General features: G+C 45.3%; 1 protein-coding gene across 1 annotated transcript in view; it reads right to left on the reverse strand.

Annotated features, from left to right (window-relative positions):
• LOC126477208 (high-affinity choline transporter 1) overlaps positions 1–13869 on the reverse strand; it is a 361021-nt gene extending 347152 nt beyond the window's left edge. Inside the window, exon 1 of the mRNA XM_050103600.1 lies at positions 13741–13869. The gene's annotated coding sequence lies outside the window, so the exon portion shown is untranslated. The remainder of the gene's footprint in view (positions 1–13740) is intronic.
• Between the last annotated feature and the right edge of the window lie 2876 nt (positions 13870–16745).

Here is a 16745-nt window from a genome sequence, read left to right on the forward strand (position 1 = left end):
AGTGCTACCAGTTTGAGTAGTTATCTTTATCAGGTCACCACCTACATCATATCCCCGTCGCTATCAAAACTATTCTTTGCTCCACCCACAATCACTACCTGATCATGTTTCGTAAAATTCCTACGTAACTCCCCTATGCTGTCAGTCACCTGAGCCAACCCTGCACAAGGCTTCACAATGCTGATGACCTCGTACCCACTCCCCAACACTTCCTGCAACTGCTGGCCATCACCTCTACAGTGCGAACTACCTAGCAGCAGAACCTTCTTCTTTCTGTTAGACTTTGCAACTGAATTAGACTTTCTAACTGCTGAGGACCGTTAACATGCTTCCTACACCTACAGCTACTAGAGGCTCCTCTCCACTCAACTCTGACAGTTGGTCACATCTATTGCGTATACGTAAGGTAAAACTGTCTGAATCCTTCCAGCTGCCTTCTTGCCAACAGCCAGATCCCATTTCGCAGCACCCTTCACCCTCCTCAACCAACCTAGTTCCTCCTCTGCGTATTGTAACTACACTTGAAGGGCACAGATCTTATGCTCCTGTTTCTCTATCAACTTATTTCTACTACAGATTCTGCATTCCCAGGAGAGGATCTCGCTACACTGCCCACTGACTTCCCCACTGCATTCCCCCCAATGAAAATACTTTGAACAAATCTCAGATCGTAACCTACTACTCACAAACCTACGACAAAGCCCACACTTCTCACTCATGGTAACATTTTACAGTTACTGAAAAAAACTAAACGTCTACGTTACGTAAGTTCAGGTACACCAGTAGAATTATTTATAGAACTAACAATAATGGTCTCGAAATTCTCTCTCTGCTAAGAAAGCAACAACTTTTATTAATTCTACTAATCCACAACAAATACTAATACCAACAAAACTTCACACAGTTTATTAGCTTAAACTGAAAATTCAGGCAACTGCCTTGCCGCAGTGGCTACACTGGTTCGTGATATCACCGAAGTTAAGCGCTGTTGATAGTGGTCTGCACTTGGATGGGTGACCATCCAGGCCGCCATGCGCTGTTGCCATTTTTCGGGGTGCACTCAGCCTCGTGATGCCAATTGAGGAGCTACTCGACTGAATAGTAGCGGTTTCGGTCAAGAATACCATCTTACGACCGAGAGAGCGGTGTGCTGACCCCACGCCTCTCCTATCCGCATCCTCCACCGAGGATGACACGGCGGTTGGATGGTCCCAGTAGGCCACTCGTGGTCTGAAGACGGAGTGCTTTTTTAAACCGAAAATTCAAGTAGCACTGGAACACTCAACGAAGTTAAAACAGCGAATGAAAATTTTGCTGAAATATTTCGCTAGAAACAATAAGAAACGGTAGCTGAAAACTACCGCATGAAATTTACTGAACGACTTCAACGCACAGAAAACTCTAAAAAACACATTGAGCGAACGTTTCAAAAAGTTTATTAAACTGTTACACTACTGGCTGTTAAAATTGCTACACCACGAAGATAACGTGCTACAGACGCGAAATTTAAACGACAGGAATAAGTTGCTATGATATGCAAATGATTCGCTTTTCAGAGCATTCACAAAAGTTTGGCGCCGGTGGCGACACCTACAACGTGCCGACATGAGGAAAGTTTCCAACCGATTTCTCATACACAAACAGCAGTTGTTGTGATGCCTCGTGCAAGGAGGAGAAATGCGTTCCATCACGTTTCCGACTTTGATAAAGGTCGGATTGTAGCCTATCGCGATTGCGGTTTATCGTATTGCGACCTTGCTGCTTGCGTTGGTCGAGATCCAATGAATGTTAGCAGGATATGGAATCGGTGGGTTCAGGAGGGTAATACGGAACGCCGTGCTGGATCCCAACGGCCTCGTATCACTAGCAGTCGAGATGACAGGCATCTTATCTGTAACTGATCGTGCAGCCACGTCTCGATCCCTGAGTCAACAGGTGGGGACGTTTGCAAGACAACAACCATCTGCACGAACAGTTCGACGACGTTTGCAGCAGCATGGACTATCAACTAGGAGACCATGGCTGCGGTTACCCTTGACGCTGCATCACAGACAAGAGCGCCTGCGATGGTGTACTCAACGACGAACCTGGATGCACGAATGGCAAAACGTCATTGTTTCGGATGAATCCAGGTTCTGTTTACAGCATCATGATGGTCACATCCGTGTTTGGCGACATCACGGTGATCGCACATTGGAAGCGTGAATTCGTCATCGCAGTACTGGTGTATCACCCGGTGTGACGGTATGGGGTGCCATTGGTTACACGTCTCGGTCACCTCTTGTTCGCACTGACGGCACTTTGAACAGTGGACATTACATTTCAGATGTGTTACGACCCGTGGCTCTACCCTTCATTCGATCCCTGCGAAACCCTACATTTCAGTAGGATAATGCACGACCGCATGTTGCAGGTCCTGTACGGGCCTTTCTGGATACAGAAAATGTTCGACTGCTGCCCTGGCCAGCACATTCTACAGATTTCTCACCAATTGAAAACGTTTGGTCAATGGTGGCCGAGCAACTGGCTCGTCACAATATGCCAGTCACTACTCTTGATGAACTGTGGTATCGTTTTGAAGCTGCACAGGTAGCTGTACTTGTACACGCCATCCAAGCTCTGTTTGACTCAATGCCCAGGCTTTTTATGGCCTTTATTGCGGCCAGAGGTGGTTGTTCTGGGTACTGATTTCTCAGGATCTATGCATCCAAATTGCGCGAAAATGTAATCACATGGCAGTTATAGTATAATATATTTGTCCAATGAATAACCGTTTATCATATGCATTTCTTCTTGGCGTAGCAATTTTAATGCCGAGTAGTGTATTTCGCCACAAAGAGCACGAGACACCATTGAAAACTACTAAAATAAATAACCGTATAAAAGTGCACAAACAATTTGTCAGTAATGTGACGACCGCCGATGTTCAACGTCAACGTCCAATAATCACTCGCAGACGGCAGGTGGCAGCACTGGCAGTGTCAGGGGACGCAGTAAACAGGGCTGTCGTTCTCTTTGTGCGGACACGGAGGAATTTATGTGACGTCAAAGAAGGGATGATCTTAGATTTTTGGGTCAAGGGTGGAGGTATTTCCGAAACGATTGAGTTGGTAAACTATTCGTGTGGCGCTGTGATTAATTTATACTGTGTGTGGCAAACTGGTGCTATCCAAAACTGGCGTCGAGCAGCTGTGATGAGAGGGGTGAACGACGGTTGCGGAGGTGTGTACGAGCGAACAGACGTGTAGTTGTTGAGCAGCTGGCCACCCTGGTGCACCAAGGGATTACCATCAATGTCTCCTCAACGACCGTTCAGCAGAAGTTACCGCCTATTGGCCTGCACTGCAGGCGCCTATTTCATGCACCTATTCTGACTGCTCTTCATCGGCAACAAAGGCTGGAGTTTGAACGTCAGTATCGCAACAGGACGTCTACTGAATGACGACACGTGGTCTTATCAGATGAATTACGTTTTGTCGTCCACGGGAAGGATTGCCGTTGGGGTGTATGGTGTGAAACGTCTGAAAGCAAATAACTGCAACAATCGGCTGGAGGAGGCACCATTACGGTCTGGAGAAGGTTTTCGTGGCTTTCCATGAGTGTTCTCATCATTCTAGAGGCCACAATGCATCAACATAAATACGCATCCATCCTAGGGGGCCATGTCCACCCCTACATACCGTTTGTTTTTCCTTGGCACGAAGGCATCTACAATCAGGACAACACAAAGTGTCGCATAGCTCGCGGTAGACATGCTACGTGCGTGGTTCTAAGTATACCAGGGGTGAGTACACTGTACTCCTCTGGTCACCATACTCGGCGGGTCTACACCCAATGGAGAATCTGTGGCACCACATAAATTGTCCTTTTCCGCGCTGTGGATCCCCAGTCGAGAAAACTAACGCAGCTGGCCACGACACTGCAGTCGGCATAGCTTCACATCTCTGTCGTTACCTCCAAAAACCGCACTGACTCTTTTCCTGCACGTCTCGAACTGCAAAAAGTGGTTATTCAAGCTTTTCACAGGTGGTGACATTAATGCGACTGGACAGTGTACACACGATGTTTGTAATTAAACTTTCGCTACTGGAGAGAACTGCCATGAGAAACGAGTAATCGTAGAACAATGAAACTTGGTGGAAACATTTCTGATGGCAGGCGGAAGAGAAATAGCAAATAAATCATTGAAAGAAACCCATTTTAATTTCCACATGAGAGGGCGACATTTGTTATTTGCGTACGATGTTTAACTAGAAGGTTACAAGCATTTCTCAATATGACGACCATCTACATCCATGAAAGCCTGGACACCACAATTGTTCGTGACTTTTCGAACGATGGAATGTTCAATTGTCGAGACACAGCTCGTGCAGTGCTTAAGTTCGCACACTACATCCAGCATTCTCAGCCATGGCGACAGTAACTTCAACAACGTGTAGATCAGTTGGCCGTCTGCCTCTGCCAGGAGCTGTTCCGAAGTCACCACTCCCGAATCATGCTCTTGAAATCTGGCGAGGAAAGAGGACCTTCCAGACTCCTTTAATGCGCCGATATTCGCAAACAGCAGCAACACTCTTGCTGCTGATTTGATGAAACGGGTTTACGAGTAAGGCCGTACTTACCTTGTATAGACCCATGTTGACTACCTGCAACTGTAATGCACCCTGACGCTTGTGTTTCCGCCCTACGTCACAGTACCAGTACCTGCGCCTAACGGCAAGTCATGACACTAACACTTCTAACACGCATATCCTGCAGCGCACAGACTGTACATCATTCCTGTGCATACGGTAAACAGCTTTCAGTCTACACTGGCTCAAGTGGCGGAAGCTTAGTTATGACCGCCCTTTACTTCCCTCACCCACATCCCCACCAGGCGGCATTCAGCCGCGCTGTGACCAGCAGTCACAGAGTTTTGGCTCACAAGTGTTTGCGCATATACTCAGCTTACAATCAAGTATTACTGTTCGTTATTAATGCAAATAAGAACATGCGTATTCGAAAAATTTCAATCAGCTCGAAATCGAAAGCAACTGCAAAGGCATAAGTTCTTCAATACCATGCAGGAAAACTCGGTTAGGTCAGCCCTTGTATTGGACTTGGTAAATAACTTTTTCATTTCTGGTGGTTTGCGCGTTCCTGTACACAACACCTGAATAAAAGCCTAGGGTGCAAGTCCGTCAATCAAGTGAATTCTGTCTTCCTGGGGAATAAAAATTGTGTAAATAATTGTGGAGTGCAAGTGACTTACAGAAAGCTTGAACCACACCGAAACTATCAGCTGCAATCAAAAAGTTTCCATTCGAAGGAGGCCGCACAATCTACAATAGGTATGCCAATCAGGCAAAATCATCGTGAACATTGAGGCAATCGTCCCACCGATGCATCAGTTTCAAAATACTCGTTTGGTAAACCACGGCGTCCGCTGCACATCCTCGTCCGACAGGAATCGTTGAACCTTCAAAACCACTTTAAGGGATCGAAGGCGTGACCGTCGCATGAGGAGAGGCGAGGACCATAGGGCGGATGATAGAGTGTCTCTCTCTTGAGTTGGCGTAACTTCTACGTTAAGACATCTGAAATATGGATTATGCGTAACCATGAACTTGGCGCACCTTTCCACAACGGTGGTTTATGCTTCTCCATATTCATAGCGACAATTATTGAACTGTATGGGAAAAAAAGTAAATTAGTTAAAAACTACGACGTGCACACACTTTACACAATATTTAAACGTCACTACAGATATTCGGATTTAGATTATGACATTTCGACATGCCTGCCATCATTTGGCGATGATGTGGCGGAGACGAATAGGCTAAATTCTTCATGACCCGCTAAAGTGTCGGAATATCGATGCTCTCGATGACCTCCTGAATGGCTGTTTTCAGTTCAGCAATAGTTTTGGGATTATTGCTGTAGAACTTGTCTTTAATATAGCCCCACAAAAAGGAGTCGCATGTGCGGAGAGCCGGAGAATATGGCGGCCAATCGAGGCCGATGCCAGTGGCATCTGGGTACCCCAGAATCAGTCAGCGGTCCCCAAAGTGCTCCTCCAGGACATCAAATACTCTCCTGCTTCGATGAGGCCGATCTCCGTCTTGCATGAACCACATCTTGTCGAAATCAGGGTCACTTTGTCACTTTGGATAATGGGGATGAAATCATCTTCCAATACCGTCACGTAGCGTTAGATAGTCTCCATGCCATCTAGGAATATCACACCGATTATTCCGTGACTGGACGTTGCACACACACACACAGTCACGCGTTGACGCTGAATAGACTTCTCGATCGCTAAATGTGGATTCTCAGTCCCTCAAATGCGCCAATTTTGCTTATTGACGAACCCATCCAAATGAAAGTACTCTCCGTCGCTAACCAAACCATATTCACTTCAAAGTCCTGTTCGTCCATCCTGTGGACAATAGTGCTGACGAAACACGACCGCTGTTCCATAGCCCTGGGGCTTAAGCGCTGATGGGTTTGAATTTTACTTGGGAAGCAATGCATGCCTTTAACTATAATTTGTCCCATTGTCTCCTGGTTGATTCCCATCTGTCGTGCAGAACGTCCGATCGATTTCCTGGGGCTGATTTGAAAAACAGCGCGTGTCTTGTTGATGCTTCCAGGCGTTTCCATCCTTTTTGGGCGACCGACATTGCCAACACTGTCATCACGAACAAGCCTGCGAATCAAATGCTTGACTGTTAGCACACTTGGCCCTATTGTCTTCAGCTTGAACTCGTTCGCAGACTTCCTTCGAGCTGCAGTTGGGCTATTATTGCTCACATAATAGGACTTCACAATCGCTCTACGCTAAGCAACGTTGCACCGTGACAGTTTCACGCGCAAATGGCTGACAACGACAAGGTGCATGAGTATGCGTATACTAATTCCCATCATGCCCCTCGGCCAACTGTGCAGTTTGAACGCCTAACCCAAACAGTTCAGAGGTTATGACGATTTTATTTCATATAGTTAAATAATTGTTGCCCTGTATATTCTTCATTCTCTGATGGACATGCAGGGGTGTTTGATCTTCGGCGGCCAAGAAAAGAAAAACAGTACGTTGGCCTTGTTTGGACGCATTCGATCATAACGTCGTCATAGTTCCATTTCCGTATTTACCGCACTTACGTCGAAAAGACACGACTGCCACACTAACACCATGCATACATGTCGGTGTTTTTACAGCCGTATCCGACCCGCACGACCTGTACATACGCAGCACCGATACCCTCAAACGGAGACATTTCCATAGCCTTTTATAGATCAAGATAGCTAGATCGGAACCAACATATTTTTTGTAAATAAGACACTGGCATTGTTTCCTATCGTCATCAATAACACACACTATCAACAGGTGAAGAACTTCCAGCAGTAAATTAAAGTTATTTTATTAACACACGATGGAAATAGGATGTGTCATTGATTCCATACACCGTTGAAGTGAGTTGTCACTCGGCGCTAACAAATGATTCAAAAACGATCCTGGCAAAAGTACATCGTCAATGAATTCGAAAAGACAATGCTTTCAACGGCCAGGAATCTCATGCCAACGAGTTGCTTCAGATAGCTCGGAATAAGATAAAAAGGAAAGTTTTACTAATGTAACTCAGACAAAGAAAGTCAGAATTCTTTTGTACTGTCAGTTGGGACACTCCGAGAGGACTTTTCAACTGCCTAATTGGAAAGATACTCCTTCCCCAGCTCATAATGGGACCTTAACTCGCAGTGTGTGAGAGTTTAACCTCAAGTGTGTCTGCTGAGTGTAGGTGACCGTAATATATGTGTGTATGACTAAGTTGTGGTGTCAAGTTTCCGCTGCATAATGATGAGAAATGAAAGTGAGTAAAAGCAGGTGTCTCCACATGGCTTACTCCTCTGTAATAGCACCATTGCCCCCATCCGATTGACGGATCAGCATCAATAGTTTCACGTGCCTTCAGTTTAATCCGCGATGTTGTCGGACAGTTTGGTGATCAAGGAGATTTCGTCACTATCTCTCCACCCCTTCAAGCTCAAATACCGGCACTGAGAAATTCATCACCAGCAGGATTCAAACCTGCTATATCCGAGTCATTCGCCACCTCACAAATGTTCGTTTGATTTATTTTATTCTACGTTACTGCCAACTGTCAGTTTTTGGAAAGTGTTGATTATTCTCAGTTACAATTAAATTTGATATACACTGGAAGCATATGTAAAATGATTCAAAATTTTGATAAGGACAAACAGTTTTTCATCAAGAAGCAAATTGTTATAAGAAGCGTTTCTCTAGAAGCACTAATACAGTATTTGTGGTATCACAGTATCTTCACCTTCCAGTTGATCCTGATGTAGCTTTATTTGTCCTATCTCCTCACGCAGGGCAATCATAAATTTTTGAAAACATTTCTTTTCTCCATAAATCATGAAAAATTCTGTTTCGGTTTGCATGGAGCAATCGATCAACCTAAAAATTCATAATCTTACACTACAGTTCTCATTTGTCACAGAGAAGTAGCCATTCTCCATTCGATACTGCATTTTCGTGCCCGTTGACACCGCTTTTGTCCCTACTGCACCCAACCGCTACTTAAGCTACCAGTTCGCCATATACTGTTCAAGAGAGATGGCTGTTGTGCTTTTGGGAAACCGTGGAACACCTGAATCTCAATTGCTGGACGAGGATTTGAGCCGTTGCTCTCCCAAGTCCGAGTTCAGCGTCTATTATCATCACAATGGGTGGAAAGACGTGAAGTGTCATGAGAAGCAAGCTCGAGAACGTGAGGTGTAAAGAGTAGTATAAATGTCCTCGAGCATAACAAAGATCATTCCGTCATGGATGCGTCTAAATAGCAGGTGTATCGTTACATTTAAGCCTACTGGTTTTGCATCATTTGAAGTCATCTTGTTTTGCAGGGAGTTCAGATTTCAGGTGCAGCCGTAAGATGATCATTACCGTGATCTCAGTCGCAACGCCTGCTCGCTAGACAGCCCACAAAAGGCGCAAGCCACACGGGTAGGCCTAATCACCAGGCGAAGTGAATCTAGCACAAATTATAGTGGCCTGCAGCAGAGGTCGTTAGCAGAGTGGGACAATGTTCGACGTCACCCTTTACGTGGACGAAATATCGTGGAGGTCAGTATCACTGAGCACCGGCATATAAGTCACGCTCCAGGGCTTAATTGGGAGACTATGTTCGGGAATGCTTTCCTGCGAGAGTTTCATCGAGAGCCAGTTGGAGTTTCAGTTCCAGCCGCTGTCGCCGCTACCACTACAGTTGATTACAGCTTGCCTGTCCGAAGAAGGATCCGCCGCTATTCGACAACTTACGGCACTGCCACAGCAATGCACACGTCGTGTAATACTGTAGTGTGCACCAATTGGACTTAGCCTCAGAGCAGGACACCCTGGCCAGGAATATTGTATGATTTCTTGAAGTTCAGTATTTGTGTATCACTGAATACATTTGTGGTTTTGAGCAGAGAATTGCAGTTATTTCAGCAGTTATGCTTATAGGTATGTGAGCCTGATGTGAAGTTGGAATTAGCGCCCCTCTTTACACTGAGTCGTATAAAATCTATGACGCAGTACTGTCTTTCAATTTCGTGTTTTCTCTGATCGGATTCGGTCTTAAGCCATCATGCAGTAGAAACTAAATTTAAAAAACTCTCACATGTCATACATGATACTTTTGTGCGCAACATAATATCAAAGCATCCAATAAGATAGTGTGACCAACTCAGTGGCAAAAGACAGATTTGAAGGCGTGATGGCAAGGGGGAACTCTGTTCTCTCTCTCTCTCCGCCTCTCCGCGCTACCGCCCCCCCTCCCCCCCCCCCCCCACACCGCCTCACCGCTTCCCTGGAACTGGAGTATAGGTCTAGAAATTTTAATCAATACACAATTCTCATATCGTTCTAGAACCGATTTTCCGTGATTCCACTATACATATAGTTTAGCCAATTGTCGCTTAACGGTGATTGTGGAATGACACCACTCGAAACCAGTCGACTCATTCATGTTAAAATTGACAATTTTAAGGGTCACCCCCGCCCCCGCCCATCTGGACCAATTTCTGCAGGCGCCCACGACTGGGATGAAATTTGGCTGCGTATTTTAGCTCCAATGGCTGTGTCTAGGATTGTATGGCCCGGACAACGGGGGTAGGATAACCGTACTATCCGGCCGACGAGCGAAAAAATGTTGGATCTTCAGTATTGGGGGGGGGGGGGGGTGCGGTGGCCGAGTGGTTCTAGGCGCTTCAGTCCGGAACAGCGTGACTGCTACGATAGCAAGTTCGAATCCTGCCTCGGTCATGGATGTGTGTGATGTCCTTAGGTTAGTTACGTCTAAGTAGTTCTAAGTTATAGGGACTGATGACCTCCGATGTCAAATCCCATAGTGCTCAGAACGATTTGAACCATTTTTGAATTGCGGGGGTGTCACTGGGATGACGTTAGACTATGTACTGGCCATCAGTGTGACAGTCGAATGCAGTGTAAGTAAGATACTTGATATCATCACATTTTATATTGGCCATATCGTGAGTTCCCGACTCGTTGGATACTCCATAAATCGTGAGAAATTGGTTAATTGGTAATGACGAGATTTGGTGGATTCGGTAGATGGACACACATAGCACACGGCTGACAGAAACTCTGGGCCTGTTATGATCACTGGTGCTAAACGAGGATGATTTACCGAAGAGAAATAAATAAATACGCTGACTTGTGAACTAGCAGAGCAGAAACGTGAGAAAGGGGCTAGGAACGATGGAAGCCGTAGCAATGGGTGGTGACCGAGGAGTGAATGAGGCAGCGGTGGTGTCATGTCTGATGGTGGCTGCGTCGGTGTAATACCAGTACAGCACTGGCTGTACCGTTGTCTACATCCACTGTCCATTCATAAACTTAATTTTATTTTAGATAGTTGTATGTTTTCATAACTATGAACCTGTTGGCGTCCTGTTGCCTTACTGAGCAACAGAATGAAAAGTGTAACTATTCTTCATACATCTCGACGAATAGAAAATTTAGCTTAGGCATCAGCACAGCACTTCATACAGGCAGCTGTTTGCCGAGACTCGCGTAAGCGAATATCAAGTAATCTGCTCCGACGTTTCCCCGTTTGTATTAATAACACAGAGCGTTAAGAACACAGATGAACGCGCATCTCGCACCAAGACGTTCCGTTATTCAAAACATTAGATCGAGAGATAGCTGAAGATACAGGGCCGTCAACTGGTGTGACTGGACCTAGACCCATAATTTTTGTTACTCGGGAACGCTCGGAAGGAACCATCCGGTGACCAGACTTTCGATTTTATTTTTGTTCTTACAAATGGCCTGTTAGCTTACCTTGCAACGAACGTACTAAATAAATTATATGTCTTGATTTTTAAATATCTTTCTTCTGTTTTACAATTATTTCAAAGTGTGTGTGTGTGTGTGTGAGAGAGAGAGAGAGAGTGTGTGTGTGTGTGTGTGTGTGTGTGTGTGTGTGTGTGTGCAACTGGAGGGTGGAGTAGGGATGTGGGGAAGGTGGAATTTATTTATTTTCTTATCATTAAAAGCAGTTACATTCGCGATTGTGTAATGGAGGCATCAATTGAAACATATAGTACAATAAGCTAGCTATGGTCAGTATTTCCACCTTCCTGAAAATTCGAAATATGCAGTATTATGACAGAATAAATAGCTTCAATCCACTTAACGTAAATCAAACGGTAAACAAGATACTGGTATAGCAGCAGATAAATTATTCCTTCAAACTCTGTGATGACTAAGTGGATATTAGGCAGCCTGTGAGATAGGACGTCTTAAGACACTCTAAAAAGCATTTCCGTTTTTCACTTCATGTCCATGATACATCATTAAATATTTATGGTTGTTGTTATTCAATTGCAGCTGATTAATTTTTTATGGTATTCGCTAACAGGTTGCTTCGAATCGTTGACGTAAATGCTCTCACACTACTGTATTCAAGACCGTGACTGATATTTATCTCAACTTAGTAGCATTCACTTTCTTGCAGAAACTGAAAGAAAGATTGCTTCTCCGATCTACTGTAACATCGTCCGAGGAGGCCTCCAACATGAATAGACTTTTTAATGAAAGCGAATGTCCGAGAGCAGCTTGTTTCATATTAATGAGAGAGAGAGAGAGAGAGAGAGGGAGAGAAGGATCCAATATCTAAGAAATAAACAGCATCAACAAACGAATACCTTATGTGTGCGCATACTGATATAATTATAGGATACCTAGAGTGAGGCAGACGACAGATAAGCACGTGGTATAGTTGAAAAATGTGTGCTCCACTATAAAGAGTGCCCAACTGCCCTTTCCCTAATTTTTATTAATCTCCCAGCTGTAGAGGTTCTAAATTTATACCCTCTCTCACCGCGTTTTTATTCTTAGCAGGATGAAAGTTTAAAATGTGCTCGCGTGAGTATAAGCAGCTGCGAGGAGGCGCAACTCAATTCCTGTCCGGCATTTCTTTCGCGACGCCGACGTGGTGGAGGCAAAGGCTCGTAAGAGCCTTTTTATCACTACACGACAACAGATCGTAAACGGAATAGCAGTGCTTACAGAAGGGGCAGTCAGAAAGGTGGAGGAGGAGTTCGGGGTTGGTTGGAAGGGGGGGGGGGGAGGCGGGAAGTGGAACAGAAGAAACAGCTGGAGGGCATCGTGACTGTGAGTATGCTCGCAGAAAATGTTTGTCGTGTTCCACACCATACAACAGTAAAAGGTACGAAAGGTAAAGCACGGAGTTACTGTGCGCTCAACAATTATAGGCTGTAGTTATGACTGAAATGTCAGCAAGAATAGTTATATAAATCGCAAGTACATCCACAAACACACACACACACACACACACACACACACACACACAAACACGACCACCCCTAAACGTACACACCTGTTTCAAGGTTTTATCCTGTAGTACAGTTGCTGCGAACTGAAAACACAAACTGCAGTAACCGATCACATTTATTACACGTTCTAGAGACATGTCAGTTAGTACGGCATGAATGTATGACTTTTGGGTTACGTGTGGCACTGTCTTTCACTGAACATTATACAGTGTGTGATAAAAACACTAGAAAAGAAGCCCGAAACCTGTGATGACTGAAAAAGAGTGCCACTGGTTACCCAAAAATCACTCCTACACATCCAAGCCATATTATCTGACATAAATCCACATGCTGGAGGTATAATCCTCCAAATCGCGTAAAGTATAAGACAATAGATGTGACTGGTTACAACAATTTGTATTTCAATTGAAATTCATAATGGTTACAGTCAGCCTTAACCTAAAATGTTCGCATTTAAAGTTTGCGTTACTGCCAGCGACATATAAAGTAACGAAAAATACAAGTGCCGAAATATTATAGAAATTAAATTGCTGTTCTCAAAAAAACGACAAGACAACCTGAAAAGACTCACAAAGCCCTTAATTAATTATCTGTGTAGGTCTTCCTGAAGAACAAATCGTCAAAGTGTTGATTCTTTTATTAATATGACATGTCTCACTTGCACTCGCCGAGCTTATAAATCATAACAGCAGAAATTATTTGGCGTTTGTGCTTGGAACCCAGAAGTAGGGCAGCATCGAGAGACAATGCCTTACTACAAAATGCCAGGTGCTGCTCATGGCCCAGTACTTTGGCGTGCTGGGGCCTACCCTTGTGTGTGTGTGCGTATGTGTGAGTGCGCGCGCGTGCCATTGCTCGGCGCCTCTCGCCTACCTGCGAGTGTGTGGCTGTCAGCGTCTTGGCCAGCAGCCGGCAGCGCGCGACTCCCCTGGCGTGTCGAACCGGCGCTGGGCGGCGCGCTACTGGCCTCGGCGGCAGCGTCGTCGGCAGGTGGCGTCGCGGCGCTGGCTGGGCCATCCGGTGGAGCGGCCGCGCGCGCGCCCTGCGCCGCCTCCGCCGCCCCCGCCGCCGCGTATTGATCACGGACCGGAGTCCGCTCTGGTGGGGATGCACCGGTGACGTCAAAGCGGTGCGGCCCCTCTATTGGCCACAGGTCCGCTCCGGAGCGCGCCATTGGCTGGCGGCGGCCGGCTGCCCCCTGGCCGGCCAGCACCCCCTGCGCGGCGCGCGGCGTCCTGCGCACCCCTTTCGGTACGCGGAGAGGCGTATGGCCGCTGCTCCTGCTGACGGCTGCGTGGGAGGCCGGCCCGAGGAGTCGCCACCTGTCACTGGGCTATCGGATGCCCTTTGGGTCATGCAAATTCAACACCTCGCCTAGCGATCGTGGGATTTCTGGACGTCCGGAGGTAGTCCGCTAATAAATTAGTAATGCGCTGGAACTGCCATATGAAATGAAAACCGATGGAAGTGTTTCCTTAGAAATTTATGAAGCACGAAGCGCTAATGCAATTAAAAACAGCAATAAACTCTCTAATTCTCAGTCTTTATGGAACACAGATAGTGGTGCTAAATGCACTGCTGGCTATGAAGGCGATGTGCAATAAACACCATAATTTCGTGTGTGCTCCAGGCATGCAGATGATTAGCATTTCAGCGCAGTTGCAGAGACTAGGCAGGAATAACGTCTTCTACATTATGTATGTAAATAAGTATTATGCAGCGGCATTCTCACATATATGGCTCACATTTGAATGTTGGCTGTTTGGGAGAAGATAGTGTTACACTTCGTGTAAGGAGAAATGTCGAGAAATGTCTAAACATCGCATGTCGGAATTTGACAGCGACAGGACTGTGGTCGCCAGGACTGTGGCCGCGATGTTGTTGCTCGAGTTGGACAGGATCGCACGACTGTGATGCGAATAAGAAATTAGTCGGTTCAGGAGGGCCATACTCAAACCCATACGTGACTTCAATAGCTCCACCTGACTAGAGCCCAAGAGGAAAGACTCCCTGTTGACTTCGCTGAAAGTACAACCACGATACGCATCTTCAATTAGGAAAGAGACTCGTTTACAGCTACTACTTGGATCAACATGGACTATCAGCACGGCGACAATTGTTGCAGCTTCGCTTGACACGGCATCGCAGAGAGGTTTGTCGGCAGTGGAGCGCCCAACTACAACGTTGGACACAGGAGTGGTACTACACTGCCTTGCCAGAAGAATGACAGTTCTGCGTGCAGCATCATGATGCATGATTTTGTTTTTGAACGTTCTGGGGAGATGATCAGTACCACCGGTACTAAAACGTAATGAGACGAGTGTAGAATAAGGTTGTAGAAGTACTGCAAATAAAAGCAAAAAGAACGTCCTACACACACACACTTGCATACACACACACACACACACACACACACACACACACACACACATAAATGACGAAAACCACGTTGTCAGATCTGACAGTAAACGAGGGAAATGCAGTGGAATGAATTACAATAAGACAGCAGATGCCATCAGTTGGCTAATCGTTGGAACAAAGTGGATGAACCAGGCACTATGAATTTGTCGTCCTCATTAACTACGAGAATCTGGCCTATTGGTGTGAGGTGCTATTGCGTACAGAACACCATCACCTCTGGTTCGCACATGTGGTAATTTTGGCATAAAAATATTACGTTTATTACGTTCTAAGACCGGTGACTATACCCTGTCTTGGATGTCTCCGTGCCTTATCTATTGATAAACGCTGTACTGTATGCTGTCCGCGTCGTCCTGAGATACCTCGTCACAAAGAGTGTTCAGCTGTGGCGTGACCAGCACGTCCTCTCAGCCACCGACTACACCTGGCCGTGGCTTCCCGATATGCTGTCAAGCCAGCGCTCACCAGGCGCTACAGCTCTGACATAAAGTTGAAGCAGCATGGAATGACGTACCGCATCTGTCATCCAATCTCACTTCGTCTTGATGGCCAGTAGCGTTAGGGTAGTGGTTCCTAACCTTCCTGAGACCCTTACACCTGAACTGGGCCAGGTTTCATCCAGTACCCTAAACAAAGTTTGGGACCTAATTAAATATTACACTGCAAGAATGTTAACACTTCCATTTTAATGAAGTTTAAAAACACCCAACCAAGTGCTTAAATTTTATTGCATTGACTTGGTTTTGATACCAAATAATGGTATCCTCATCAGAATAAGTTACAGTTACCTATAGAAAATTTTTAATCAACATGAGAGAATAACAACCAAATTAAAAAGCTCAAGTTGCACTAGAAGCATTAAAAACAGGAAAAACATTACTTACATTCACATTGCAAGGAGAGGTAATAAAAACACATGAGATAGATTGCTCGAGTCGAAACAGGTAAAAGTTATCTTGTAAAGCCAACATTAAAACATGAGTATGGCAATCCGCTGGGACTGAAAGGTTTGTCAACTGATTACGTGGAAACAGCGCAGAGCGCGCCACCTACGGAGAGCGAATAGCTTGTAGTGACACTCATTTAAAAAACAATTATATTATAAACGAAAATAATTACAAGAGACCAAGCTTACTAACAGATGCATAAAAATAGGTAATAAAGGAAATACACAGGAAATACTGCAGCAGGTGATACACACCATCTGTCCAGTGCAGATACCATTAAAGTGCTCAAATTGAACTGAAATAACATAGTAGAAATAACAGCCATGGAGTACAATAAAAACGGTTAAAAGAGGAGGAAAACAATGCCTGAGAACTGTGTGTAAAGACCTTCAGTGGAAGAACGATAGCATGTCAAGTAGTTGCGAATAACGGTTTGAAGTCCTTAAGGGCTAAGTAATTTTTATTTCCCAACTATAGCTGTTCGTGGAGAATGACATCACCATTAACAGA

This window comes from Schistocerca serialis, chromosome 1 (assembly GCF_023864345.2).
Source record: "Schistocerca serialis cubense isolate TAMUIC-IGC-003099 chromosome 1, iqSchSeri2.2, whole genome shotgun sequence".
Classification (NCBI taxonomy): domain Eukaryota; kingdom Metazoa; phylum Arthropoda; class Insecta; order Orthoptera; family Acrididae; genus Schistocerca; species Schistocerca serialis.